We start from the raw sequence: 26,314 nt of genomic DNA on the forward strand, positions 1-26,314 counted from the left end.
CCACTGAAGGGAAAAAAGAAGGTAGTCTAACTTCATTATGACTGCAAAAATGCATCTGGTATATCCATACAATAGGATATTACTTAGCAAATAGAAGAAAAAGAACTACTGACACAAAAAACGCCATGGATGAATCTCAAAATAATCACGTTGAATGAAAAAAGCCAGAAAAAAAGAATACCTACTGTATGATTCTATTTATATAAGTTAGAAAATGAAAAGTAATCTACAGTTACAAAAAGCTTATCAGTGGTTGCCTATGGATCAGAGGCAGGAGGGAGACAGTACTGAAGGGTACACGGAAACTGTTGGGATGATAAGTATGTCTATTATCTCTAGTGGTGACAGCTCTATGGCTGAATACCTATGTGAAAACATCTAACTTTACACTTCTAATATGTGCAGCTTGGGTGTTACTTGACTCCTCAATAAAGCTGTTTAAAATGTTTTGATAAAAATAAGTTCATATTGACCACCAGTTGGGTTTAACTGAAACCTTACAAAATGAAGATTATTTTCACTTTCAGAAGGATATCTGATCGCAGTTACATATTATGCTTTGTAAACAAGCAATTTCAGAATAAATACAGATTTCAAATACTTAAATGTCTGTATTTCTTCCCATTCATCCTTTTCATTATTTTAAAGCAGCTACAGCATTTTACAAAAAAAATTCCATCACTTCAAGTTTCTTACAGAGACTCTCTGAAATTTAATAAACAGTTAACTTTTTGAAGAAGACGGGACTTTAAAGACCATCCTGTCCAACTTTCTCAATTTAAGGAAGTAAACTTAGCCCCTCCCCTTGTAGGGAGTTCATCCAGTCTCATGGCTTTGAAGTCAGTTCTATGTTGCTGACACCTACCTTTGTCATTTTAATCTTGACCTCCCCACTGAACTACAGATATTTATTCCACTGCCCACTAAACCACCTCACTTGACTATCTAATAAGTATCTAAAACCAATTGTGGCCAAAAGGTATCTTCTGGTTCCCCTCACCACCAACTTCTCCTTGAATTTTCCCCATCTTAGTAATTGAACCATCATACGTTCAGTTGCTCAACTAAAACCTAGGAATCAACTCTTGACTACTCATCTCCTGCCTTCCACATAGAATCCACACTTAAGTTCTTAGCTCTGTCTACAAAGTAGATTGCTAAAGCTGGCCCAGGCTCCATCTACACAGCTACTATGGCTTCTTACCCAGACAACAGCTCTGAAAGGTCACCATTTTCTCTTCTACCTCTACCAGTCATCACTACACAGTAGCCACAGTCATGAGGCCATCAATCCCCAGACCTAGAACACTCTACAGACTTGCTGTCATCATTAAAGTGACATCCTAACTCCTTATTCTACCCTAAAATATCAAGGCCCTTTCCACCTCTCTAGCCTCATCTACTACTATTTCTTCTCTGGTTACATTCCAACATTTCCTACTGACAGTCTCAAACACACTAAACTCATTTCCACCCCAAAACCAATGCTTTGCCACCTCCATACCTGGAATGCATACAGATACTTCATCATTCATATCTCAACTCAAATAACGTCTTCAAAAGCTTCCCAAACCTCACAATCTACAGAAGCATCCCCTAGTGAGAAGCTGGTGGTAAGGGGAATCAGGAGCCCTTCGACCACAATAAGTTAGGAAATGTATTAGGTATTCAAGTAAATATTTAATTCACTTATCATAGACCCCATTTTACTGATGTTATGGTACTTATCACTATCTCAAATTATCTTGTAAAGTTCTTTACTTATTTATTATATATGTTAATAAAATTCATTCATTCATTCCTGCTATGCCTATCAGAAGCACTAGCCCAAATAAGAACTGTGATCTTTTCTTATTTCACTTGAAAGCATTAATTTTTGGGTCCCTGGTACTACTGGTTAAAAAGTACACATGTGCATTTTTTTTACGTCTATTTTAGTTCTTTTTTAATTCCTAAGTATGACGATTGGGTTTCCACACTCAAACCTAAGTGTGAACATTTTTACAACATCAGCACATTACCAGTCTGACGTTTAAAAATAAAGGTCAATTTCAGGCCAGCCGCGGTGGCTCACGCCTATAATCCCAGCCCTTTGGGAGGCCGAGGCGGGTGGATCAGGAGGTCAAGAGATCAAGACCATCCTGGTCGACATAGGTGAAACCCCGTCTCTACTAAAAATACAAAAAATTAGTTGGGCATGGTGGTGCGTGCCTGTAGTCCCAGCTACTCGGGAGGCTGAGGCAGGAGAATTGCTTCAACTGAGGAGGTGGAGGTTTCAGTGAGCCGAGATAGTGCCATTGCACTCCAGTCTGGGTAACAGCAGCGAAACTTCGTCTCCAAAAAAAAAAAAAAAAGGTCAATTTCAACTGTCCAATTAATTCCAAATCTCCTTCCTTAAACCTTTTTACATCAGTACATTACCTGTCTGATGTTCAAAAATAAATTTCAATTTCAGCTTCCTATTAATTTTACAAGTCTTCAAATTATGCTTCTAAAAAAACTGAAAAATTCAATGACTGGCCTGCCTCATTATCATGAGATTTCTATTTGATATAATATCAACTTATCAATTTACATGAATATTGTTGATTTTGAGATTGCATGGCCTGTCACTACAATAGCACACTTTTTGATAAGGATAAGGTAAATATAAAAAGTATTTACTTTTAATGATTAAATTGGGATCTCTAATACCTTACCTTCGGGATACTTAGCAAATAGTCACTTACATAATATAGTATGTAAATGCACCAATTTAAACTTTTTTTTTTTTTTTTTTTTTGAGACAGAGTTTCGCTGTTGTTACCCAGACTGGAGTGCAATGGCATGATCGCGGCTCATGGTAACCCCTGCATTCTGGGTTCTGGATATTCTCCTGCCTCGGCCTCCCGAGTAGCTGGGACTACAGGCACGCACCACCATGTCCAGCTAATTTTTGTATTTTTAGTAGAAATGGGGTTTCACCTATGTCGACCAGGATGGTCTCGATCTCTTGACCTCATGATCCACCAGCCTAGGCCTCCCAAAGTGCTGGGATTATAGGTGTGAGCCACCGCACCTGGCCCAATTTAAACATTTTTAATTTCTTTATTTTCTTTTTTAGAATTTCAAAGCTTTCAGACACTGCTACCAATAAAATCACAAGATTTTTTTACCTGGTTTTTACACATTATAAATGATCTCATAAATCATTAATCACTGGGATGTACATTTTATAAGGACAGAGATATTTATCCAGTTGGTTCATTGTATCCCCCAGCACCTATTACTGGTATATTATCAGCTTAAAATAATATGTATTGTTAAATACCTGCAAGCTCCTGTTTTATATTATGGAGCTCACCATATTACTTCCACATTTAGAGCATACTGCTAATATGTGTAATCTCTTCTTGCTTTTGCTTTATGCCATGAAAATACTAAGCATGATCTGAACAGCAATTCTAAATCACAAGTTCTTGGCTTTCAAGTTATGCAGTGATATGTGGCAAATGGGTGGCAAGAAATCAACATAGATTTTCCCATAAGGTGTGATCAACATAAATTCTCTTACATTGTGCTGAGGAGGCAAGACTCAATATGGAGTCTGGATACACAGACAGCTATAGGGCTAGGGAGAAAGCCACCAATGGAAGACCATCTGTCTGTGCATGAGAGTATCAAATTATTTTTTTAATTTTTTATTTGATTATAGGCTTTGGGGTACATGAGCAGAGCATGCAAGACAGTTGCGTAGGTACACACATGGCAGTGTGCTTTGCTTTTCTTCTCCCCTTCACCCACATTTGGCATTTCTCCCCAGGCTATCCCTCCCCACCTCCCCCTCCCACTGGCCCTCCCCTTTTCCCCCCAATAGACCCCAGTGTTTAGTACTCCCCTTTCTGTGTCCATGTGTTCTCATTTTTCATCACCCACCTATGAGTGAGAATATGCGGTGTTTCATTTTCTGTTCTTGTGTCAGTTTGCTGAGAATGATGTTCTCCAGATTCATCCATGTCCCTACAAACGACACGAACTCATCATTTCTGATTGCTGCATAATATTCCATGGTGTATATGTGCCACATTTTTCCAATCCAGTCTATTATCAATGGGCATTTGGGTTGATTCCAGGTCTTTGCTATTGTAAACAGTGCTGCAATGAACATTCGTGTACATGTGTCCTTATAGTAGAACGATTTATAGTCTTTTGGATATATACCCAGTAATGGGATTGCTGGGTCAAATGAAATTTCTATTTCTAAGGCCTTGAGGAATCGCCACACTGTCTTCCACAATGGTTGAACTAATTTACACTCCCACCAACAGTGTAAAAGTGTTCCTTTTTCTCCACATCCTCTCCAGCATCTGTTGTCTCCAGATTTTTTAATGATCGCCATTCTAACTGGCGTGAGATGGGATCTCAATGTGGTTTTGATTTGCATCTCTCTGATGACCAGTGACGATGAGCATTTTTTCATATGACTGTTGGCCTCATATATGTCTTCTTTCGTAAAGTATCTGTTCATATCCTTTGCCCACTTTTGAATGGGCTTGTTTGTTTTTTTCCTGTAAATCTGTTTGAGTTCTTTGTAAATTCTGGATATCAGCCCTTTGTCAGATGGGTAGACTGCGAAAATTTTTTCCCATTCTGTTGGTTGCCGATCCACTCTAGTGACTGTTTCTTTTGCCGTGCAGAAGCTGTGGAGTTTGATTAGGTCCCATTTGTCTATTTTGGCTTTTGTTGCCAATGCTTTTGGTGTTTTGTTCATGAAGTCCTTGCCTACTCCTATGTCCTGGATAGTTTTGCCTAGATTTCCTTCTAGGGTTTTTATGGTGCCAGGCCTTACGTTTAAGTCTTTAATCCATCTGGAGTTAATTTTAGTGTAAGGTGTCAGGAAGGGGTCCAGTTTCTGCTTTCTGCACATGGCTAGCCAGTTTTCCCAACACCATTTGTTAAACATGGAATCCTTTCCCCATTGCTTGTTTTTGTCAGGTTTATCAAAGATTGTATAGTTGTATGTATGTTGTGTTGCCTCCGGTGCCTCTGTTTTGTTCCATTGGTCTATATCTCTGTTTTGGTACCAGTACCATGCTGTTTTGATTACTGTAGCCTTGTAGTATAGTTTGAAATCCGGTAGTGTGATGCCCCCCGCTGTGTTCTTTTTGCTTAGAATTGACTTGGCTATGCGGGCTCTCTTTTGGTTCCATATGAAGTTCATGGTGGTTTTTTCCAGTTCTGTGAAGAAAGTCAATGGTATCTTGATGGGGATAGCATTGATTCTGTAAATTACTTTGGGCAGTATAGCCATTTTCACGATATTAATTCTTCCTAACCATGAACATGGAATGTTTCTCCATCTGTTTGTGTCCTCTCTGATTTCGTTGAGCAGTGGTTTGTAGTTCTCCTTGAAGAGGTCCCTTACGTTCCTTGTGAGTTGTATTCCAAGGTATTTTATTCTTTTTGTAGCAATTGCGAATGGCAGTTCGCTCTTGATTTGGCTTTCTTTAAGTCTGTTATTGGTGTAGACGAATGCTTGTGATTTTTGCACATTGATTTTATATCCTGAGACTTTGCTGAAGTTGTTTATCAGTTTCAGGAGTTTTTGGGCAGAGGCAATGGGGTATTCTAGGTATACTATCATGTCGTCTGCAAATAGAGACAATTTGGCTTCCACCTTTCCTATTTGAATACCCTTTATTTCTTTTTCTTGCCTGATTGCTCTGGCTAGAACTTCCAGTACTATATTGAATAGGAGTGGTGAGAGAGGGCATCCTTGTCTAGTGCCAGATTTCAAAGGGAATGCTTCCAGTTTTTGCCCATTCAGTATGATATTGGCTGTTGGTTTGTCATAAATAGCTTTTATTACTTTGAGATACGTTCCATCGATACTGAATTTATTGAGGGTTTTTAGCATAAAGGGCTGTTGAATTTTGTCAAATGCCTTCTCTGCGTCAATTGAGATAATCATGTGGTTTTTGTTTTTGGTTCTGTTTATGTGGTGAATTACGTTGATAGACTTGCGTATGTTGAACCAGCCTTGCATCCCCGGGATGAATCCTACTTGATCATGATGAATAAGTTTTTTGATTTGCTGTTGCAATCGGCTTGCCAATATTTAATTGAAGATTTTTGCATCTATGTTCATCATGGATATTGGCCTGAAGTTTTCTTTTCTCGTTGGGTCTCTGCCGGGTTTTGGTATCAGGATGATGTTGGTCTCATAAAATGATTTGGGAAGGATTCCCTCTTTTTGGATTGTTTGAAATAGTTTTAGAAGGAATGGTACCAGCTCCTCCTTGTGTGTCTGGTAGAATTCGGCTGTGAACCCGTCTGGACCTGGGCTTTTTTTGTGTGGTAGGCTTTTAATTGCTGCCTCGACTTCAGACCTTGTTATTGGTCTATTCATAGTTTCAGCTTCCTCCTGGTTTAGGCTTGGGAGGACACAGGAGTCCAGGAATTTATCCATTTCTTCCAGGTTTACTAGTTTATGCGCATATAGTTGTTTGTAATATTCTCTGATGATGATTTGAATTTCTGTGGAATCTGTGGTGATTTCCCCTTTATCATTTTTTTATTGCATCTATTTGGTTGTTCTCTCTTTTATTTTTAATCAATCTGGCTAGTGGTCTGTCTATTTTGTTGATCTTTTCAAAAAACCAGCTCTTGGATTTATTGATTTTTTGAAGGGTTTTTCGTGTCTCAATCTCCTTCAGCTCAGCTCTGATCTTAGTAATTTCTTGTCTTCGGCTGGGTTTTGAGTTTTTTTGATCTTGCTCCTCTAGCTCTTTCAATTTTGACGATAGGGTGTCAATTTTGGATCTCTCCATTCTCCTCATATGGGCACTTATTGCTATATACTTTCCTCTAGAGACTGCTTTAAATGTGTCCCAGAGGTTCTGGCACGTTGTGTCTTCGTTCTCATTGGTTTCGAAGAACTTCTTTATTTCTGCTTTCATTTCGTTGTTTACCCAGTCAACATTCAAGAGCCAGTTGTTCAGTTTCCATGAAGCTGTGTGTTTCTGGGTCGGTTTCTGAATTCTTAGTTCTAACTTGATTGCACTGTGGTCTGAGGGGCTGTTTGTTATGATTTCTGTTGTTTTGCATTTGTTGAGCAGTGCTTTACTTCCAATTATGTGGTCAATTTTAGAGTACGTGTGATGTGGTGCTGAGAAGAATGTGTATTCTGTGGATTTGGGGTGGAGAGTTCTGTAAATGTCTATGAGGTTTGCTTGCTCCAGGTCTGAGTTCAAGCCCTGGGTATCCTTGTTGATTTTCTGTCTGGTTGATCTGTCTAGTATTGACAGTGGAGTGTTAAAGTCTCCCACTATTATTGTGTGGGAGTCTAAGTCCTTTTGTAAGTCATTAAGAACTTGCCTTATGTATCTGGGTGCTCCTGTGTTGGGTCCATATATGTTTAGGATCGTTAGCTCTTCTTGTTGTATCGATCCTTTTACCATTATGTAATGGCCTTCTTTGTCTCTTTTGATCTTTGTTACTTTAAAGTCTATTTTATCAGAGATGAGAATTGCAACTCCTGCTTTTTTTTGCTTTCCATTAGCTTGGTAAATCTTCCTCCATCCCTTTATTTTGAGCCTTTGTGTATCCTTGCATGTGAGATGGGTTTCCTGTATACAGCACACTGATGGGTTTTGGATTTTTATCCAATTTGCCAGTCTGTGTCTTTTGATTGGTGCATTGAGTCCATTTACATTTAGGGTTAATATTGTTATGTGTGAATTTGATACTGCCATTTTGATGCTAAGTGGCTGTTTTGCCTGTTAGTTGTTGTAGATTCTTCATTATGTTGAAACTCTTTAGCATTCAGTGTGATTTTGGAATGGCTGGTACTGATTGATCCTTTCTATGTGTAGTGCCTCTTTTAGGAGCTCTTGTAAAGCAGGCCTGGTGGTGACAAAATCTCTGAGTACTTGCTTGTTCGCAAAGGATTTTATTCTTCCTTCACTTCTGAAGCTCAGTTTGGCTGGATATGAAATTCTGGGTTGAAAGTTCTTTTCTTTAAGAATGTTGAATATTGGCCCCCACTCTCTTCTGTCTTGTAGTGTTTCTGCCGAGAGATCTGCTGTGAGTCTGATGGGCTTCCCTTTGTGGGTGACCTGACCTTTCTCTCTGGCTGCCCTTAGTATTCTCTCCTTTATTTCAACCCTGTTGAATCTGACGATTATGTGCCTTGGGGTTGCTCTTCTTGCGGAATATCTTTGTGGTGTTCTCTGTATTTCCTGCAATTGAGTGTTGGCCTGTCTTGCTAGGTGGGGGAAATTTTCCTGGATGATGTCCTGAAGAGTATTTTCCAGCTTGGATTCATTCTCTTCGTCCACTTCTGGTACGCCTATCAAACGTAGGTTAGGTCTTTTCACATAGTCCCACATTTCTTGGAGACTTTGTTCATTCCTTTTTGCGCTTTTTTCTCTGATCTTGGTTTCTCGTTTTATTTCATTGAGTTGGTCTTCGACTTCAGATATTCTTTCTTCTGCTTGGTCAATTCGGCTATTGAAACTTGCGTTTGCTTCGCGAAGTTCTCGTATTGTGTTTTTCAGCTCCTTTAATTCATTCATATTCCTCTCTAAGGTATCCATTCTTGTTATCATTTCCTCGAATCTTTTTTCAAATCTTTTTTCAAGGTTCTTAGTTTCTTTGCATTGATTTAATACATGATCTTTTAGCTCACAAAAGTTTCTCATTATCCATCTTCTGAAGTCTAATTCCGTCATTTCGTCACAGTCATTCTCCGTCCAGCTTTGTTCCCTTGCTGGTGAGGAGTCTTGGTCCTTTCTAGGAGGCGATGTGTTCTGGTTTCGGGTGTTTTCCTCCTTTTTGCGCTGGTTTCTTCCCATCTTTGTGGATTTGTCCGCTGGTCGTCTGCGTAGTTGCTGACTTTTCGTTTGGGTCTCTGAGTGGACACCCAGAATGTTGATGATGAAGTATTTCTGTTGCTTGGTTTTCCTTCCACCAGTCTAGCCCCTTCACTGTACGACTGCCGAGGTCCGCTCCAGACCCTGCTTGTCTGGGGTGCACCTCTAGTAGCTGTGGCACAGTGAGGGATGCTACCAGTTTCTTTTTCTGCTCTCTTTGTCCCAGGATGATACCTGCCTAATGTCAGTCTTTTGGATATAGAGGGGTCAGGGAGCTGCTTGAGGAGACAGTTTGTACTTTATAGGGGTTTAATTGTTGAGCTGTGCACTCTGTTGTTCATTCAGGGCTGTTAGGCTGCTATGTTTGATTCTGCTGCAACAGAGCTCATTAAAAAACCCTTTTTTTTTTCTCAAATGCTCAGTATTGAGGGGTTTGGGCTTTATTTTTGGATGTCTGATCAGGTGTCCGGCCCAGCTGGAAGGCAGACTAGCCACTGTTTGGCTGCCGAGGCTCCGCCCTGCTGTTGTGTGATTCGCGCTGTTCCTGCCGGCTCTGCTGTGGTCTCCGCCATGCCCTGCGGCGGAGTCTCTTTGTTGTAGCGTGTTGCCTCAGCAACGGCAGGCTGCATCAGCAGTGGGCGTGTATCTCAGTAGGGACGGGTTGCCTCGGCAACGGCTGGCTGCGTCAGCAGTGGGCGTGTATCTCAGTTGGGGCGGGTTGCCTCGGTAGTGGTGGACGCCCCTCCCCCACAGAGCGTCTCGGACCGTCTGCTCGGGATAGTTTGAAATCACGGTTTTGTTCGTCCCACTGGGTATCCCAATTCCTGCAATCCCCTGGGCTGGCCTATTGTCCTAGTCTCGTTCAGTCTCAAGTCCAGCTGTCTTAAGTCTCAGGTTGCCTTTTCAAGAGGGCACCCAGACAAGCGCGCCCTGTGGGGATTGCTGGGTAGGGCTGGCCGCCGCCGCCCGGGCTGCCGGCTTCGCCATGCAGACCTACTTCCTGGCGTTCCGTGTCTTTTTTATACTTGGGAGTTTCCCCGTTCTGTGGGCAACAAAGATCAGTCTGGAAATGCCGCTTTGACTCACCGTTTGCAGATTCAACGAGAAGAGCTCCAATCCTGGATTGTTCTCACAGTGCCATCTTGAGTCCTCCGAGTATCAAATTTTATACTGATGCCAAGGTGAACGTTAAATAGCACTATATGGCTGATAGCGAACATTGCCATAATAAAGTAGTTGTTTCTAACTACTGTGAATCATAAAAAAGCAGCTCAGTTTTTGGTGTGCTGCAAGTAATTTACACTAATGAAAATTACAATAGTCAAGTTCATGAAATAATCATTCATGAATAATCAAGATTATTCCTAAGACATTACTCTTGCCCTCACATTTCTAAGAAAAAAGCAGCAGAGATACAACTAGTTTGCTAGGAACTACATACAACACAGTGAACGCGAGTGTGAATGTGTGTCATCTGAATGCCACCTATCATGTCAAAGTAGGCTGACACTGCAGATCTGAAGCAAGCAGCTTTCTACCACCTGATACATCCTAAATATGAATCCCTGTTTTATCTTCAACCAAGTAAATTCTGGCATTTATAACCTGTTTCTTAATATAAAAATAAGAATAATCCCTGTCTAGGTTTGTAAATAATAAAATTTACAAAGAAAAAGAAAAGTAAACATATACTTTTAATCCTTTGATCAGCATGGTCTGCCTACCTAGTTGGCTGGATGGACTGAGAAGGAGCAGGTTCAGAACCCTCTGGGAAAGCTCCTATACAAGGTAAGATGACAAGTAAACAGGCCATTATTTAACAAACAAAATGGTCTTTTATAAAATATGCATTATACCACTTCACAGCCACCAAGATGCCTATAATCAAAAAGATAGTAACAGTTGACAAGAATTTAAAGAAACTGGAACCCTCACACATTGCTGGTGAGAATGTAAAATAATACAGTCACTTTGGAAGACAGTTCCTCAAAATGTCAGGTATAGTTATCATATGAACCAGTAATTCCACTCTTAGGTATACACACAGAAGAAGTAAAACAGATCTACACAAAAGGTTCTATGCAAATTTTCAGAGCAGCATTATTCATACTTGCAAAAAACATGAAAACAACCCAAATGTCCATCAACAACAGACAGACAAATAAAATGTGGTATATCCATATAATGGAATAACATTTGGCAATTAATAAAAAATGTATGATGATATGCAAAGATAGATAAACCTTAAAAACATGCTAATGAAAGAAGCCAGACACAAAAGACCACAAGTCATCTGATTTCACTTAAATAAAACATCTAAAATAGGCAAATCTATAGAGACAGAAAGTATATGAGTGGTTGCTAAGGCTGAAAAATTTGGGAAAAATAGGGAGTGACTGTGAATGGGTACAAAATTTTTTTTTTCTGATGGAAATGTTTCAGATTAGACAGTGGTGATAGCTCTATAACTCTGACTACATTAAAACCATTGAACTGTACACTTTAAATGGGTGAGTCCTATGGTATGTAAACTATATCTTGATAATGATATTAAACTATATTGTGCATTATCTTTAAATAATTATAGCTTTCAACCATCAAATAACATGTCTTATCAAGATGAAGTATGGACATGTTGTCACCCCGACAGCTACATTCCATATGGCTCACAAAGTCCTCTCACAGCCCCCAGTCCCCATGACCAAGAGTATTCCCCAGGGCATTTCTGCCAGAGCTCCCAGAGAAGATGCTTTCTCTTCCTCGGATAATGGGTAAAGCTGGTTTCAACTGGGGCTCCTTCTGTGACAAGAGAGAATAGGCTAACACTAATAAAAGCAGAATGAGAGAGGGAGTGGGGCAGTGGGATAAAGGAGGGGGAAAGAGGAAGGTGAGAAAGGAGGAGACACAGAGAGGAAGAACACAGTAATTATTGTTGGAGCATCTGTGTCCAGCCATGCTGGCTAGTTTAAAGTGGGTTTCTGTAATTTGCTTTTAGGAGAGTCTTAATATGTTACTTCACTACAAACTCTTTCCCTACTTAACTGATAAACTTTCTAAGAATATATACACAAGTAAAACTAAATTCTTGGAATTTTTAAATAAAAAGACATATGAAACATTGGAAGGAACACACATAGCTCAGTAGTTAAATGAAGTCAGACAGACTTAGATTCAAATGTGAGTCCCAGGGTTACCTGAGTGACCTGGGGAACACAAAATTTAACTTCCCCAAACCATAGTTGCCACTTCTGTATAATGGGAGCCCTAGGTTTGATTTTCTTACAGACAGGCCACTGTCCATATTAAATGAAATAACTCATGGCAGTGTCTCAATACCTGGCATATGAGAACACAACAATATGAGCCACCATTATTAGTGGTAAACTCATGATTTATCACAGATACATTTAGAACATAAAAAAGTATTGTTTTAAAGCAAAGATAGTATGAATAAGACTAGTAGGTAAGAGCCAGAGAAAACTATACCATGCTTCACAAAAAAATACTTCTTATTCATTTGGAGAGCATTATTTTTAAGACATGTTAGAAACTAAACCTAGTAATGGTAAACACAACAGCCAGAACCAGAAATGCTAATTCATAAAAATCAATTCTGGTTCTTAGCTAACCTTGCCCAATACATATTTTGATCAGAGTTATTTCTTCTTAGCCCTCAGTCTGCAATCACTTTTGGAAACCACTTCCCAGTTGCAAATAGACAGCTTTAGACAACTATTTAGATAGCTAAGCTTTCTGTCCTACAACACTGCACATTATTGCATCCACATGAGAGAATTCCCTCCACTCATCTACTGCCCATAGATATCACTAACTTGGCTCAGACACAAGCTCTCTCCAAAAGTGACCTTGTGATCACCCAGTTCTGAGTTTATTCATTCATTCAACAAAGACTTAATGAGAACCTCCTATGTGCAAGGTACTGTACTAGGTACCAGAGATGCAGAGAATAAGAGAGATACCTCTTCCCTGTGTTCTCATGAGGACCTGTTGCCTCCTCATCACAACACTGACCACACTGATTTCTGATTTCCTAATTACTTCTCTGCAACCCCTACAGAGACTCTAAGCAAAGCTGATTTGCACTGTGTCACATTATTTTGAATAAGTAATGGAAAAAAACTGAAATGGAATGAGGTGTCAGCACAATATAGCCTCAGCATAGCTATTTGCATGGTCAGAGACTCATGCAGAACAAATTCTGAAGTGTGTAGACACACAAACTTTACAGGTCACTGAGTCTCCCATCAGTGCTGAATATAGCCTGCCCCTGAGATCTTGGCTACATCTAGAGCTTGATCCAAAGTATATAATACAGATATAAAATTACATGACACAAATATAAAATATGCATTTATTTTTATAAATATATGTATTAGATTATCTTTTCATTGAAAATATGTCTATACCAGGTAAAGAAGAATAAAGCTGCACATAGATTAGCTAAAATGGAATTTCTCAGATGAAATGCACCAATTCCAGAAAAAACACAAACTACAACTCACCCGACATGAATTTAAATAGCCCTGTAACTGTTAAGAAAACTGGCTTTGTAATTTAAAATCCCATAAACATCTCTAGGCCAGTGAGGTGCGGTGGCTCACACCTGTAATTCCAGCACCTTGGGAGGCTGAGGTAAGTGGATCACCTGAGGTCAGGAATTCAAGACCACTCTGACAAACATGGTGAAACCCTTCTCTACTCAAAATACAAAATATTAGCTGGGCGTGGTAGTGAGTGCCTGTAATCCCAGCTACTCAGGAGTCAGAGACAGGAGAATCCTTGAACCCAGGAGGTGGAGGCTGCAATGAGCCAAGGTCATACCATTGCACTCCAGCCTCGGAAACAAGAGCAAAACTCCATCCTCCACCTCCCCACCGAAAAAACAAAAAAACAAAAAAACAAACAAACTTGGCCTAGATGGCTTTACTAAAGAATTCTATCAAGTTTTTAAGAAAGAATTAACACTGGTTTTAAACAATCCCTCCCAGAAAAATAGAAGAGAAAGGAATACATCTCAATTTAATAAAGGGAGTGGTCTAGACGTAATGAGACTAAGGAGAGTTTAGAATCAAATGCAACATGTAATTCCAACTAGATCCTGTTGTTAAACAGAATTTGATCAGTTAACCAGTAAAGCTTGAATAAAGTTGAAGATGTGATGATAGAAATGTATTAATTCTCTAATTTTAATGGTCATTTTGATATTACACAGAAGAATGTCTTTAGGAAATGCCACTAAAATATTTGGAAGCAATGAGGTATCAAGTCAGCAACTGATTAGCAAATGGTTCAGGGATTAGTAAATGTTATCTGAATTGTACTGATAACCTTCCTGTAAATTTAATCTTGTTTTAAACAAAGAAAAAGTATTTCTTAAAAATATAGGAGGCTATCTTTGTAATCTTAGGATACAGAAGAATTTCCTAAACTAGGTATAAAAACACTGCAAATATAAATGTTATAAATTCAGCCACATGAAGATTAAGAACTTTATAAATGGAACATTATTCAGCTTTTCAAAAGAAAAGAAATTCTGGCTTTTATGAGTCATATAACATATGTGACAACATGGATGAACTCTGAAGACATGTTAACTCAGATATGCCACTCACAAAAAGACAGATGCTGTAAGTTTCCACTTATATGAAGTATCTAGAATAGTCAAATCCATAGAAACAAAAGGCCAGCTGCTGGGCCTGGGGGAAATAGAGAGAGAGAGTTGATGAATTATACAGTTTCATTTCTGTAAGATGAAAATGTGGAGATCTAGTATTCAATGTTGTGAATACACTCATCACTACTGAACTACCCACTTAAAGATGGTTAATATGGCAAATTTCATGCGTATTGCCACATACATATATACATTTGTGGATAACACTTGAAGAAAGAAAGAAAATTGTTGACACAATATTGCAGAAGTCTCTCCTCTCTGGGATGTGATCTGAAAAGGGTACACAGGGAACTTAAAAAAAAATTCCTTAAGTTCAAGTATAAGTGGTTTTCATCATCCTCTAAAAGGATAAGCTCCTGCATATCTAATTTTTAAAATCAACTCCCCAGGAAAGGGAAGATGAGCCAGTACAAAAGCTGTGAAAATAAATAAAGAACTAAAGGACAGGGAAGGCAAAAGGAAAGAATCATGAATGCTCTCAATATTATTAACTTTACTTTATATTTTCTAAATAATAAAGGATCAATTTCTGTACCACAATTTAAAGTTATAAGTGGTACTGGTCAAACTAGATGTACTTTATGTAACTACCAAATATATTTCTAAAATATGGAGCCAAATAATATCAATCCCTCAGCCTTGCTATATTTCTCACCACAACAGGAGGAGTCAGACAGGACAGGGGCAGTCCTCAGTTGTCTGAACAAGAAGCAGCAGAAAGAGGCACTGAGGGCCAATGTTCTGCCTCAAGAAAGCAGCTGGTGGCTACACAGTATACAGGTTGTTGCAAGGCCTCCCACTTCTGACTGCTTTCCCGCTAAGAAGAAAAAAAAAGTAAGGGTCAAAAATATACCCACATGGTTTCTTATGGGGTGGGGGGAGAAATTAAAATGTCTAATTCATCTTCTCAATAGTTTTAAAACATGCAAATCAAATTCTAAATTTTCTGTTGTCAACTGGCTATATCAGCTGGGACTCAGGTCAGATACAGACAGGTCACTGAGGCTGACTGAAAATCACCTATATTTTACTCTTATTTTTATTCACAATGCTTTCAGAAAAAAAAAAATTCTGATTAAAATTTTTCTCATCATTCTACTCAAAGTACCTTAGGCCCTTTTTCTATCAGATGAGATTCTTACTCTGAAAAATACAATGGAATTCTTTAAAAATAAAATGTGTAATGTCCAAATAGAATCTTGAGCCCTGCCGTATTCCCTGAACTTCAGATTGACATCTTCAATGTTCTTCACATTTCTACTTCAAAGTCTAGGCAGCTTTGAAACTTAACACAGTCAAAAAGAGTATCATTCATATCCACCCCTTCTCATATTCCAACAGCCATTTCTCTTCCAGGTTGCTGTCAAAGGCTGTCACACTTACCTTCCACTGAGCTGTTAACACTTAAACTGTCCATGGGTAGTGAAGCTAAAAGAGCATGGATTGTAACACTCCTTCTGGGGCCTCAGGGCCTGCACAGAGTTTTGCTCCCACAGCACCCAAAAGCACTCACCCCAGCCCCTGCACATGCTTGCCTGCATGTTCCCTCCCACGACGGGTTGAGCACAGGGAGTTCTAGTGAGTGGAGTCTGCCCCTGCCAGCGCCTAAGTGCTAATTACAGCACCCACATCCCAGTTCCCACCAGCAAAGCGTTCAGGGAAATTATTCTGCTTCACTATCTCAGTCAAGTGACCAAATCAACATCAACAGTGAGCAGTCACATTGAAAGTACACACCCTTTCCTTTGTATGATGTGATGAAAAGGACACTTCATCTTTTTGGTCTTCCTCCCAGGCATCCATAAACCCAGACATATTATGAGCAACACATTTGATAAATCCCACTTGAGGGATATTCTACAAAATACATGACCAGTAGTCATCACACTTGACAAGGTCACCAAAAAAGAAAGAAAAGTCTGAGAAACCGCCACGGTCTAAAAAAAGCTAAGGAGACACAACGACTAAATGTAATATGGTAACCTGTATAAGATCCAGGAACACAAAAAGGACCTTATTATAAACTGAATGTTTGTGTACTGCCCAGAATCCTCATATGCTGAAGCTTTAACCTCGAATGTAATAGTATCTGGAGCTAGGGTGTTTGGGAGGTAATCAGCATTAGATGAAGTCATGAGGGCAGGGCCCTGGTCTGATGGAATTAGTGCTCTTATAAAGAGACACAGAGAGCTTGTTCTTTCTCTCTTCTGGTGAGAACACACCTAGGAAAGAGGACTGTGCTGTGTGCAAGTGAGGAAGAGACTCCTCACTGGAACCCAACCATCCTGGCACCCAATCTCAGACTTTCCACCTCCAGATCTGCGAAAAAAAATTTCTTTTGTTTAACCCACTCAGTCTATGGAATTTTGTTATGGCAGCTAACTGATAGAGACCTTAAGTAAAAACTAAAGAAGTCAATCATGTATAGAATTTAGTCAATAATAATGTATCAATATTACTTCACTAAATGTGACAAATGACCACACTAATGTAACAGTTTAACAATATAAAAACTGAATGCAACTTTTGGAAAACTCTACTATTTTCACAACTTTCTGTAAATTTAAAACTCTTCTAAAACACAAAGTGTATTTCTAAAAATTCGATGGCTTCCTATGATATTTTTCTTAAACCAAAGGCCTCCCAATCTCTTTTACTCATTATCTAATACTTACACCTTGTTTACTCTGGTGTACCATGTTCATCTTTACAAGGGTTACACAGTATGAGTTCCATACATGTACATGTTTCTCAAAATTGATTAAACTGCACACTTAAGATCTATGCATTTCTCTATATATGTTATACTTCAATTACAACTGTTTTAAAATATATGATTACCAAATGAATACTCTTATGACTTAAAAAGTACCCTTGAATTTGGTGGCTGAAAACACTAACATTTCATTAGCTCTGGAATCTGCAATTTGGACATGGATCAGCATGGACAATTCATTACTTCTCTCTTTGCCAGTAGCCAGTGACTGGTATTATCTAAAGGCTCACTCACTTCCATGTCAGATGGTAAATGCTGGCTGTCATCTGAGACTTTAGCTGGGCCTGTAGGTTCAAGCACCAACACAAGGCATGTTTATGTGCCCTGAGATTCCTCATGATATGGTGCCTGTGTTAGAATAACTTTATATTCAGTGTGACTCTAATTCTGTTTCAATATACACACACATTCTAAAAAAAATTAACAGAAGTTTTCCCTGGAGTGAAGAAAAATGAGTGGTTTTCAAACTTTCATAGTTATACATCTTTCTTTTATAAATTTTATACCATAAACATGTATTACTTTCTAAATCAGATGAAAAAAATTCAGTTCCCTGTTAACGTACATAATACACTAGTGTAAACACAAATGAAATTGCAAATGCAAAAATGTCAAACATATTTACATTATAAGAAAAAGAATCTGCTCACAAACAGCAAAAACGTTATGAAATACTTGATTCATTCTGCCTTACTTCCCCCTCCCATCATGAGACAGATTTTCACTCCTGTTGCCCAGGATGGAATGCAATTTGCTCACTGCAACCTCCACCTCCTGGGTTCATGTGATTCTCCTGCCTCAGCCTCCTGAGTAGCTGGGATTACAGGCATGCACCACCATGCCTGGCTAATTTTTGTATTTCTAGTAAAGACGGGGTTTCACCATTTTTGTCAGGCTGGTCTTGAACTCCTGACCTCAGGTGATTCGCCTCCCCCAGCCTCCCAAAGTGCTGGGATTACAGGCCTGAGCCACCTCACCCAGCCCACCTTACTTTTCAAGTTTCAGATGAACTGAACATCAGCACATCAGAAACTAACAAAGAACGCAAACATGCTTGATGATATCTGATGTCTTCTAAATCACACATCTGGCCCTTTTCATGGCACAGCTCTCCCTTAGTTCAATTCCTTCCTCAAAACCTTCTCTCCATATTTTCCTTTAATCAAAATCACCTACTAAACATTACCCTAGAAATAAAATCATCTGAAAAGCAAGGCCTACAAAGGCAAACCTCAGATGCTAGATACTTTATATCTTATAGCATGGTGTCACCTCACTTGATAATAGATCTTTTACTAAGATTTAAGGCCTACTGAACAAATACTATGGCTACCTCAAGGTCACTCTGGAATTCTCAGTAATGATTAAACAACACAGGAGTCAATTGCAAGATCTTTTGATCCTTTTCCTTCCCTGGCCTCAGCCTTACTGCAAAACACTTCCTTCTGCTACCTGGCCCCACAAGGCATGTTCTTACATTCCATATGGACCAATAATTTCTATCATCTCATAAATTCTATACTTACTCTAGTAAAAAGTTAACTGCTTTTGTTACACTAAAGTCCTTTTCTTCATCTGACATTAACAACTAGTTCTATAATTTTCTAATTTTTCAAAACACTGTTAATTTGAACACACCAAATCAACATGCTTCTATGTTGTATTTTTGCACTTTTCATTTCCTGATTTGCCTTTTTCCTGCAGACTCACACTATTTGATTACAACAAATTCCTAAGCTTTTTCTCAACCTGGACTATTTACATTATAAAAATGTCCCATGTTATCTAAAATGCTCAATTTAAAAATGATAGCTGAATGATTTTATTCATTTAATTTTACAATATGAGTTTTTAGTTATTTCAAGAACTTCATCAACAAGCAAGTCAATTCTTAGTTACTTCAAAGAAACAAGTATCAGTATGAAAACTTAAGGCTTATGTGGTATGAATCAAATATTCTCAAAACTTGCTCAAATAGAAACTGTAAATATACTCACGTGTTGCTTAATAATGGAAGTACATTCTTAAAAATGCATCATTAGGCAATTCACTGTGGACATCACAGTGGACTTACACAAACCTAGAGAGTCTAGTCTACTACACATGCACATAGATGGTACAGTCTATTACTCCTAGGTTTCAGACCTATATAGCAGCTTACTGTAATGAATACTATAGTATGTATGTACCTAAACATAGAAAAGTTACTGTAAAAATACAGCATAAAATATAAAAAATGATATACCTATATAGGGCACTCACCATGAATGGAGACTGCGGGACTAAAAGTTGTTGTGGGGAAGTGGGTGGTGAATAAATGTTAAGGTCTAAGACATTGCTCTACACCACTATTGACTTTATAAAGACTTTATGCTTAGGCTACACTGAAAAGTTCTTCTTTCTTCAGTTAACCTTGGCTTACTGTAACTTTTTTTATTTTACAAATTTTAAACTCTTCTATAATTGCACTTAGCTTAAAACACACATTGTACATCTGTATAAAATATTTTCTTATATCCTAATTCTATAAGCTTTGTTCTATTTTTAATTTTGAAACTTTTTCTTAAAAACTAAGACACAAACACCCACTAGCCTAGGCCTACACAGGGTCCAGATCATGCACATCACTGTCTCCCACCTCCAATCTCATTGTACTGAAAGGTTTTCAGGGGAAACAACACGCATGTAGCTCTCACCTGCTATTATGACAGTGCCTTCTTCTGGAATATTTCCTGAAAGACCTGCCTCAGGCTGTTCTATATTTAACTTTTCTTTTAAATCAACAGAAGTACACACTAAAACAATGATAAAATGGGTAGAAAATACACAAACCGATAATGTATATAATGTTATCAAGTATTATGTACTGTACAAAATTGCATATGCTACACTTCTACAGGGACTGGCTGCACAGTAAATTTGTTTACACCAGCATCACCACAAAAAACATGAGCAACTAAGAAATTATGAATACTACAGCTTCACTAGGATATGGAAATTTTTGAGCTCCCTTATAATCCGTGGGACCAAAATGATAGATGAGCTCTGATGACCTCACTGGCACAATGCAGCACATAACTGTACTACACAAATTAGGGCTATACATGACTGTACAAATTGATAGTAGTCCCAAGCTACAAACTCAAGACCTTCAGCTAAACAAAGACATGTCAAAAAGTTTTAAGTCCTGTCTCCTTCCCATGATTCTCCTGATTATTTCAGTACTGAAAAGAACTTTCTCTGGTTGCTGAGATGTTTAAATGAGTTCATTACTATGAAAAAGGTATTATTAGCATAACAAAGAAAATAGTTCAGCATGGGAGGGAGGGGTAAGCCTATGGCAGACACTGGGTTCGGAGAAAGGAAAGAAAGGGGGAAGAGAAAGAGAGAATGTGAACACAGGCCAGTCTCCCTAAAAGAAATGTAAATGTATATGGCTATCTCCCTTACTCCTCACCATCAATATGTTTTCTTTACAGACACCTATTCTGCATTTGCTAATAAACTGGCAGCAACCCATTTAAATCAGGAGTGTGACATGTTACAGTGCTTGTCAGGGTGGAAAACAGAGATGATCTCCCACAGGGCTGAGAAGATGAAAAACACTAAATTCTGATCAATTTATTAATAAACAGAAAACAGTATTTTCTTCAAATACATGATTAATTTCACTACCAATACTTTATTCACAGGATACACATTATAACTGCTGTTAAAGATAGGTGGGCATGACTGCAATAAGAGATTTCAACAGAAGGCAGAATTATTTTTTTCTATTTAATTATTTTGTATTTGACACTTGTTCCACATAAGTTTATTTAAAAGAGTAAAGCACAAGGCAGCCTGTACACTAATGTCAGGTTTCCAGATTGCTGCTAGGAAAAGCAGTCTGGATAAGAGAGAATCTGTATTATAAATGAAATCACCTAAGAATAAACAACATGTGCACATTCCAGCTAAGTATAGTGAAGCAGTATCCCTTGTAAAGTGCAAACACTTACTTCTAGGTTAAGTACGCTACAAACAATTGTAAGCGAAATTTCCAAAGCCAACTACCTTTAGCTTGGGGCTAGAGCAATCACCTAACTCTACCTCCCACACCCAGCATCAACAACTTTTTAAAATGTTATGCTGAATTCTCCCAACAAAATACTTCCAAGCTTTCTTTGCTGAATAAAAATGGCGCTGCTTTTCTCGTCACATTATTGTTGATTTCTCAGTAATCCTTAGGCCCTTTAACCATCAAACTCAATTGGCCTCATTTAAATGTCACCCTTTCCTGAACACTGCCAAGTGCTTTTTTGAGGGTTGGGCCAAGAGGTAAGGGTGGCTGATTCCATCTACAAGGTTGCAACTCCCTCTCACTTTTCTTCATAATCTCGGCCTTCCCCGAAACTGTTGCCTCTGTCTCCCTTAAACCATACTCCAATGAAAACTGTCTCCAAAGTGCAGTAGCACTTAAGCTTCTCTGTGCCCCTCGCACTCATCGACACCATCTCTAATGCACCATTCACACCTAGACACAAGCCTCAGCCTTTCTGGGGGTCGTTCAGAGCCACCTGCCAGGTAGGCACTACCACGCCGGCCTCTCCGGAGCACCGACTTCTGCTCCGTCTACATCCCAGCCTGTGCACCCGATGGGACCCAACAGCTGAGTCCCAGCCCCACTGCGGCAGAGGGCAGGGACCAGCACGCACACCCTCAAGTCTACAGGAAGACCCTCCCCGAGACTGTCGCCAGCACCGACGCCTGGATCACCCCGGCCCTGGGCGATGGATGGGGGTCTGGGGCACATGCCCCAGAGGCATGGAGGCAGAGCGGAGGCCAGCGGAAGTGAGAGGTCACTGGGACAGGCTTGTCTTCCCCTCCCTTCCAGCAGTGGCGGGCCCCAGTCCCCACCCCTCTCCCAGGCCCCCGGTCTGGTGGCACCATGGCCACAAAGGGCAGCGAGGGTGCGTGCCCGACGCCTCGGTGCCTCGTGGTACCTGAACCCACTTGGTCGAGTGGCAGCTGCACTGCATCGCCGAGGGGCCGCGGCAGGGTGGAGTCCGTGGTACTGGCGGTGCCGGAGGGCGACAGAAAGTCTTAGACTAGGGACTGCTCTCTACCTTGCGCCCAGTGCCGCCAGCGCTCATTGCGAGTGACCGCTCCCCCGCCTCCAACTTCCAGCAACTCCCAACGCTGCTTCTCCACGTTGTGCACGCAGGCGCCGACAGCCGCCCATGGCACAATCGCGGGCATGGAACCCTGACGCGGCAGCCAATCAGAGAGCGCCGGCTGCACAGCGCCCCTCCCCCGTGCTGAGGGGCGGGGCAAAGGGCGGAGGCTCATGGGAAGGTTGTAGCCTGAGGGCGCCTCGTGGGCAGAGTGGGATGCCTTTCTGGGGTGAAACTTTAGAAGGGCGTCGTTGCCCCCTAGCCCTTCCCTTTTTCCTCCCTGGAATGTCACGGCCATCCACCTCTTTCTAGGAGGGACAGCACACAACCTAGGGGTGGGCAGTGGCCCCCCCAAAAAAACAGCAAAGTGAGGGACATCCAAAGCATTGCTGGGGACATTGAGGACCAAGCTTGGGCCTGGGAGGAGGGGAACGGTGAGCCAAACCTAGCTGAAAAGCCCTTTTGTCTTCAAAACTGCTGTGTAAAAGCCCAAAGTGGAAAACAATCCCGTGGTCTGACCCTTTCAGTCCCCCTCCAGCTGCACGTCAGCCGTCCAGATGGAGCGAGGTGTTCCTGGGTTGGATGCCTGTGGTTGCGGGGAGATGGACTCACCTTTGTTGTGTTAAAGTTTAGTTCTTTGGTAGCCACCCACTCTTATTGAACGTCCTGCCTTCCTCCTCAAAGAGGTGGTTTCTAAGCATCCCTTCACCCCCTGAGCACAGTCACCCTCAGACTTTTGAATTCTGCATGTCCGCATACCTTCTGGGTGTTGAGGGAGGGTTATATATATGTGTAATTCATTTGCCCCAAACTTCATAAAAGTAATCCATTTGGGCTCTTTGAAAATGCAACATCAACTTTTGTTCAGCAGACTTTTAGAAGAGGAATGCCACAGGAGGGTTCCTAATTCCCCTTGGGAGCTCAAGACTTAAGGGTTTGGCAGTTTGTGATTTGGGTAAAAATAGTGTTTACTGGGAGTTTAACTACATGTTTTAATACTTTTGGTAGAATAGCTCAATAATCCTCACAATTACGCTGTGAGATAGATACTATTATACACCATCTTTCAAATAAATTGAGGCACAGAAAAGTTATGTAATTTGCCCAAGAACACACAAGGAAGTAGATTGGAATCCAAGTAACCTACCTCCAGAGCTGACCTTGCCACTAGACCTTTGTCTTCCTTACACCTAAACCCATTCCAGAAGTTCCCATCAGCTACCATTTGCTTTATGACTAGTCTGGGATCCTGAACAATAGGACAGCACAGATAAGAAGAATACACCCACTTTGGTAAATCGGTCAGTGGGCTTTAGTTTCTTTGAAAATGAGGCAGTTGAACTAATCAATGCAGTCCCTTTCAGCCTAAAATTGAGTGGTCGATGTAATCTTAGTTTGGTGGATTCTCAACTAAAACTGAATAGAGGATGGAAGGAAGAATAAGAAAAAAACCTGGACCTTCAGTCAACCTGGGGAAGTGTTCCAGTGGGAACTGTAATCAATTAGAGAGCAACCTATTGAGTTAGGTTCTTATTAAAGAATATTAATCCAAAAATATAGATTTCTCTATTAATACAGTATTAGAAAAAACCATTTTTTCATTTTCTTCACTTTGGAAACATGCAGAGGAAGCATACAGCTGGCAGAGCATACAAACTGAAGGAAAAATTGAAATACCATTTTAAACCATTAAAGGTGTGTGTTGGGAACATACTGCAACCTAGAGTAGGCAGCATGGAGAGACAGTCTCTGTGCACCACAATGCCCAGCTAACTTTTGTACTTTTTGTAGTTTTAATAATGTCTACAAAAGGAGTTTCCTTAGGCTGAATTTTTATTTTAGTCATACATGACAGAACATAGCCTATATTTAAGCTTACTTCACCTAAAAGCCTTAACAGAGTTTTGTGTTTACAGAAGTAAATAGAGTAATAACTAGTTTTGATCTATTTTGAGCTTTTACAAACTACACAGTAGGAAAAGATTTCAAAAGAGCAAGCAGTAATTATATGAAGATTTTCTAAATGAAAGTTAAGAAAATGAATGTATAACTTATTTGCATTATGGTATTACTTTGTGACACATTTAAAATTATTACTCTGATTGATGATTTTGAAAATTCCAGGCACTGTTAGACTACATCATTCTGTACAGTATTTCTCTAATTCTATACATATTTATCTTTTTTTGGTTAGCATCCACCTGTTAATCAATTAAACAATACTACATTATTCTAGGACAGCAGCCAGGACCTTTGGACTTATGGCATAAAACTACTCTATTACTTTTGTATAAAATATATTCCACTACTGGTTCCTAGATACTTATGTTGGAGAGTACTTAAAATTGTTCCCTGCAGTTGCTTGAATGTCACTGAAAAATAAAAGAAAAAAATTAACTCATGTATATCTGATACAATCCAACAGGAGAGTGGGTCTCCGTGGGGTTCCAGGACCATCTTTATTAGAATCACTCGGGATGCTTTTTGAAAACCCAGATTCTTGGGCAATAGTCAACACATAAAAGAATCAGAATGTGCTATGTCTGAGCCCTACAATCTGCCTTTTATCAGTGTTCATGGGTAATATCTAAGTACATGGTGAAGTTTAAGAACCATTGCCATGGGCCTTTAATACCTCTCATTTTGTTAAAAACTTCGTTATAATTTGGCAAATGCAAAAATAATTCGCATATGCTGATTCTTATACCAGGACAAGTAATTTAATTAGGTTTTATTCTGTGCTTCTAATTTACAAACAATAAATCCATACTTTTCCTATACTAAATCTGAAATTAATTCACTAACATTAAATCAGCACTACTAACTATGACAACTAACATTACTAGACCCATTTTATCATTGAAATAAAATAAAAATCAAATGCCCAGGGCCCTTATTGATTGTATGTATAAAAAATATAAATATTCCTGTATATTTCTGAGTAACCATAGTTTCTTATAAATTATAGTTTGTAATATCTGTGTCCTGGTCAGCACACATCTAAGCCAGCAGAAAGTTATTTGCCCGTTCCTTCAGAAAACTCAGGTGGAATGCTTTAAACACTTGACATTTGAAATTGTGTCGTGTATTTGTGTCTGTTTACTGATTTGCTGTCTGCATCCTGACCCACAAAGTGAGAATGGTATAAGTGCAGGGGCTCTGTCTACCACTGAAGCACCAGCACTGAAAATAGTGCCTAGTGGATGCAGGAACTTAACAAATACTTATTAAATAAACAAAAAGAAAGGGAATCATCCCACATTACCACAGTACATAATATGAAATCTTCACCCTAAATCATCAACAAATCTTTGAAACCACAATGTTTATTTTCAATAGTCATTTAATTGTTTCAGTTTGTTTTATTAGCCAAAGTCTGTAGTATCATACCGCCCTTTTATGCTGTTTAGTGCCTGGAAAATATGCAGCAGAGGCTTTTCTTTTATTCTTGTACCCTAACATTTCTGGGGCTTAGGGGGGAGACAGGAAGGGAACAATGTTCATGAGTCTTAACTGCTGTATTGCTCTCATAGCTCAAAGGCTACATTAGAATCATCACATCCTTCCTGAAATATGTTGCCAGCATGTCCTTGGAAGCAGAGCTCTGATAGCTTTGTCTTAAAGAGTGTCTAATGCACTAGACATTTTTTTAAAATCGCTCTGCCTCCTAGGTTTAAGCAATTCTCCTGCCTCAGCCTCCCGAGTAGCTGGGACTACAGGAGCACGCCGCCATGCCTAGCTAATTTTTGTATTTTTAGTAGAGATGGGGTTTTACGTTGTTGACCAGGATAGTCTCGATCTTTTGACATCGTGATCCACCCACCTCAGCCTCCCA

General features: G+C 39.6%; 1 pseudogene; it reads left to right on the forward strand.

Moving 5' to 3' along the window:
* The first annotated feature begins 1,937 nt into the window (after positions 1-1,937).
* LOC144580624 (small nucleolar RNA U13) lies at positions 1,938-2,031 on the forward strand (annotated as a pseudogene).
* Positions 2,032-26,314: the final 24,283 nt, after the last annotated feature.

This window comes from Callithrix jacchus, chromosome 20, assembly GCF_049354715.1.
Source record: "Callithrix jacchus isolate 240 chromosome 20, calJac240_pri, whole genome shotgun sequence".
Lineage (NCBI taxonomy): Eukaryota > Metazoa > Chordata > Mammalia > Primates > Cebidae > Callithrix > Callithrix jacchus.